Source organism: Esox lucius, chromosome 15 (assembly GCF_011004845.1).
Source record: "Esox lucius isolate fEsoLuc1 chromosome 15, fEsoLuc1.pri, whole genome shotgun sequence".
Lineage (NCBI taxonomy): Eukaryota > Metazoa > Chordata > Actinopteri > Esociformes > Esocidae > Esox > Esox lucius.
This window is the reverse complement of record NC_047583.1, coordinates 550,127-555,812: the sequence shown is the minus strand read 5'-3', so window position 1 is coordinate 555,812 and position 5,686 is coordinate 550,127.

Below are 5,686 nucleotides of genomic sequence, written 5' to 3'. Positions count from 1 at the left end.
TCTCAGTATTTCATCTAGACATACAGGCTGTTGCTCAGACCTCTTATAGAGGGACACACCCCTCTGTTTGGTGCAGCCCCCGGAATCCTGCTATCACCATCCCAGGGAGGAGGGGGCGACAAGGGAGGTGAAAAAAGAGAGAGGCAGGCATGGGCTGGAGAGATGGAGAGAGAGAGCTGGTGAGACATTTTGGGAAAGAAGGGGGAGTGAGGGATGGGCTGGAGAGATGGAGAGAGACAGCTGGAGAGAGCTAGTAAGACATTTTGGGAAAGAAGGGGGGAGTGAGGGATAGGTTGGAGAGATGGAGAAAGAGAGTTAAAAAAGAGAGCAAAGGGACTAGAAAGAAGATAAAGAGAGCAATAAAAATGGGAGAAAAAGGAGAGGGGAGACTATTAATTTTGATGGACAGACTAACATCAAGACAGATGTCCATCCAGCAATCTCTTTCACTGGCTGACAAACCTACTTCCTAGAAGCCAACTGACAGGCACCTACGTCCTGAGACCATCCTCCACCCATTCCCTGTTAATCCTTCCATATCTCCTATATTTTCTTCTGCATCCCTCCATCAGTCCCTCTTTATCCTTCTTCCTCTTAATCCCCCTCTTCCAGCCTCTCACCCCCTCTTCCCTTCCATATCATTCAAGCCACAAGCACCTGAAAACAATATTCACTAAACATGTGAAATTGGATTAAAAAATGTTTTTTTACATTACAATATTGAATGATACATACAGCATAATGAATGTCACATACATCATGTTAAATTACACATACAGCATATTGAATGATCACATACAGCATATTGAATGATCACATACATCAAACTGAATGACCACATACAGCATATTGAATGTCACACACGTTATATTGAACGGCCACATACATCATACTGAATAACCATATACATCATATTGAATGACCACATACATCATAATGAATGACCACATACATCATAATGAATGTCACATACAGCATTTTGAATGTCACATACATCAAACTGAATGAACACATACATCATATTGAATGACCACAAACACCATATTGAATGTCACATACATCAAATTGAATGACCACATACAGCATTTTGAATGACCACATACAACATATTGAATGTCACATACATCAAACTGAATGACCACATACAGCATTTTGAATCACCACAAACAGCATATTGAATCACCACATACATCATATTGAATTACCAAATAAATCATATTGAACGACCACTTACAGCATATTGAATGTCACATACAGTATTTTGAATGACCACATACATAATATTGAATGAATACATACACTCACCTAAAGGATTATTAGGAACACCATACTAATACTGTGTTTGATCCCCTTTCGCCTTCAGAACTGCCTTAATTCTACGTGGCATTGATTCAACAAGGTGCTGAAAGCATTCTTTAGAAATGTTGGCTCACATTGATAGGATAGCATTTTGCAGTTGGAGATTTGTGGGATGCACATCCAGGGCACGATACTCCCATTCCACCACATCCCCAAGATGCTCTATTGGGTTGAGATCTGGTGACTGTGGGGGCCATTTCAGTACAGTGAACTCATTGTCATGTTCAAGAAACCAATTTGAAATGATTCGAGGATGTAGCCATCAGAGGATGGGTACATGGTGGTCATAAAGGGATGGACATGGTCAGAAACAATGCTCAGGTAGGCCGTGGCATTTAAACGATGCCCAATTGGCACTAAGGGGCCTAAAGTGTGCCAAGAAAACATCCCCCACACCATTACACCACCACCACCAGCCTGCACAGTGGTAACAAGGCATGATGGATCCATGTTCTCATTCTGTTTACGCCATATTCTGACTCTAGCATCTGAATGTCTCATCAGACCAGGCAACATTCTTCCAGTCTTCAACTGTCCAATTTTGGTGAGCTCGTGCAAATTGTAGCCTCTTTTTCCTATTTGTAGTGGAGATGAGTGGTACCCGGTGGGGTCTTCTGCTGTTGTAGGCCATCCGCCTCAAGGTTGTGCGTGTTGTGGCTTCGCAAATGCTTTGCTGCATACCTCGGTTGTAACAAGTGTTTTTTTCAGGCAAAGTTGCTCTTCTATCAGCTTGAATCAGTCGGCCCATTCTCCTCTGACCTCTAGCATCAACAAGGAATTTTCGCCCACAGGACTGCCGCATACTGGATGTTTTTCCCTTTTCACACCATTCTTTGTAAACCCTAGAAATGGTTGTGCGTGAAAATCCCAGTAACTGAGCAGATTGTGAAATACTCAGACCGGCCCGTCTGGCACCAACAACCATGCCACGCTCAAAATTGCTTAAATCACCTTTCTTTCCCATTCTGACATTCAGTTTGGAGTTCAGGAGATTGTCTTGACCAGGACCACACCCCTAAATGCATTGAAGCAACTGTCATGTGATTGGTTGTTTAGATAATTGCATTCATGAGAAATTGAACAGGTGTTCCTAATAATCCTTTAGGTGAGTGTTTAACGAGAATAAGATAGGGCCTAGGACAGAGCCTTGAGGTACCCCACAGGTGATCGATGCAGAAGAGGAGAAACATTTCCTAATATTTGCAGAAAATGTCCTGTCTCGCAAATATGAAGTAAATAGCCTTAGAGCAGTTCCGTGAATGTTTAAGACGGTCTAGAAGGATGGCCTGATTAATCGTGTCAAAAGCAGCACTAAGATCAAGAATAATTAAAATGGCAAATTTTCCATTGCCCCTAAACAACAATTGATCATTTAACACCTTAAGAAGAGCTGATTCAGTGCTATGGCATGCCCTAAAACCTGACTGGAATTTATCCAGAATATGATTTTAATTTAAAAAGGAGGAAATGTGGGAAAATAACTTTCTTTAGAACTTTTGATAAGAATAGCAATTTTGAGCTGTCTTCAGTTGTTGTTTGTTCGTGGGTCTTTCTGCCTTAAGGTTTTGTTTTCAGCAAGTGAAATGCATGCTTGATTGGGGTGAGATCAGGTGATTGATTCGGCCATTGCAGAACTTCAAAGAAATTCCACTTCTTTGCCTTAAAAACTCCTGTGTTGCTTTCACAGCATTATTTGAGTCATTGTCCCACTGTAAAGTGACGCTCCATCCAATCAACTTTGCTGAATATGGCTGAATCTGAGCAGACAATATATCCCTATACACTTCAGAATTTATCCGGCTGCTTCTGTCATCTGTCACATCAATAAACACTAGTGACCCAGTGCCATTGGAAACCATACATGTCCATGCCATCACTCTGCCTCCACCGTGTTTTACAGATAATGGTATATTTTGGATCATGAGCTATTCCAAGCCTTCTCCATACTTTTTTCTTCCCATCATTCTGGTACAGGTTGACTGTAGTGCCATCTGTCCAAAGAATGCTGTTCCAGAACTGAGCTGGCTTTTTTAGATGTTTTTTTGCCAATGTCTAAAAATGGCCTTTCTATTCTTGAGGCTTATGAATGGTTTGCACCTTGTGGTGAACCCTCTGTATTTGCTCTCGTGAAGTCTTCTCAATGTAGTAGACTTGGATAACGATATGCCTACCTCCTGGAGAGTTTTCTTCACTTGGCTGGATGTTGTGAAGGGGTTTTTCTTTACCATGGAAAGGATCCTATGATCCCCCACCACTGTGGTCTTCCATGGACATCCAGGTCTTTTTGTGTTGCAGAGCTCACCAGGGTGTTCTTTTTTTCTCAGAATGTACCAAATTGTTGATTTGGCCACTCCTAAGGTTCCTGCTATCTTTCTGATGGATTAACTTTTTTCGCAGCCTAAGGATGGCCTGTTTCACTTGCATTGAAAGCTCCTTTGACCACATGTTGTGGGTTCACAGCAAAAGCTTCCAAATGCGAATGCCACACCTGGAATCAACTCCAGACCTTCTACATGCTTAATTGATGAAGAAATTACGAAGGAATAGCCCATACCTGTCCATGCAACAGCTTTTGAGTCAATTGGACAAATACGTTTGGTGGCTTGAAAAAGAGGGTAATTCCTAAAACCTCCAATTTGGATGTGAATACCCTCATATTAAAGCTGAGAGACTGCACTTTAAGCTCGTCTTCATTATTTAACTGTAACTTGAATATATTTGAATAAATAGACAAAATAACAAAACTTATGTCAGTCTCCAATTATTTACAGACCTACCTGTATGTATTGACCTAAGTCAAGAAATTGCACTGCAAAGGTAAATCCTACATTTCACAGTTGTTACATAAAATGTATCAAACTTCCAAAGACTCTCAGTCATGTTGGAATAGCAGCCAGTTTATTCTCTACAATATATCCCCCAGTAATATCTGTAAACCCTGGTCTGAATCAATGATCCACTCCATTAATCGCCCATCCTTATCTGGGACGTTAATGATGAATATGAAGCATCAGTTCATCATTCAAGCCAAATGAGCACAATCTAATCAGAATAATTTACAACCTGTAATTACGGGCCAAACAAGTGATTGCATTGGGACATAAGGTGCACTGTGGTTCATTAGAGCAGAGTAATGTCCCAACACAACCCCCTGACCCAACACAACTCCTGACCCAATACAACTCCTGACACGACACAACCCCATGACCCAACACAGCCCCCTGACTCAACAAAGCCCCCTGACCCAAAACAACTCCTGACCCAACACAACCCCTGACCCAAAACAGCCCCCTGACCCAACACAGCAGCCTGACCCAACACAGTCTCAACGCAGCCACTGATGGAGATGTCTATGTCTTAGCTAGACTTTTTCTTAAGAGGATTCATCACCTGTTTGTGGGGGGTTTGGTGTTTGTTCACTTGCCCCCCCCACACACACATACATACACACACACACTTCACAGCACCATCACACGATCACATCATCTTGACCTTTTAGCATCTCTCACAGACAACATAAATACAATCATTATGTTGCACTCAGGACCCAGTGGCCGAATTACTCCAGCCACTTAGCGGTCTAGCGAGACTGAGCAGCTGTGTCCATTTGTTCTGTGATGAAGTAGTGATGGACTGCAGAGTGGATCAGAATCACAGATCCTTTCCAGCACCACTAAGAGCAGCTCATTTAGAGACATGCTGCTTCCTGTGACCCCCACCGCTGTATGGTTCAAATGGTGGGCTAACTTCAGCAGGCGTCACTCTATTCAGATACCAGGCCTTTGACTAATATTCTAAAACTTTCTAAAACTATGGAATTTCAGTGGTGGATGGGCAGGTGTGAGGTCGTTGTAGTGTTTGGTAACTTTAGTATATTATTCTGGTGAGGTCATTGTAGTGTTTGGTAACTATAGTATATTTTTCAGGTGAGGTCATTGTAGTGTTTGGTAACTTCAGTATGTTTTTCAGGTGAGGTCATTGTAGTGTTTGGTAACTTTAGTATATTTTTCAGGTGAGGTCATTGTGGTGTTTGGTAACTTTAGTATATTTTTCAGGTGAGGTCATTGTGGTGTCTGGTAACTTTAGTATATTTTTCAGGTGAGGTCATTGTAGTGTTTGGTAACTATAGTATATTTTTCAGGTGAGGTCATTGTAGTGTTTGGTAACTTCAGTATATTTTTCAGGTGAAGTCATTGTGGTTTTTGGTATCTTTAGTATATTTTTCAGGTGAGGTCATTGTGGTGTTTGGTAACTTTAGTATATTTTTCAGGTGAGGTCATTGTGGTGTTTGGTAACTTTAGTATATTTTTCAGGTGAGGTCATTGTA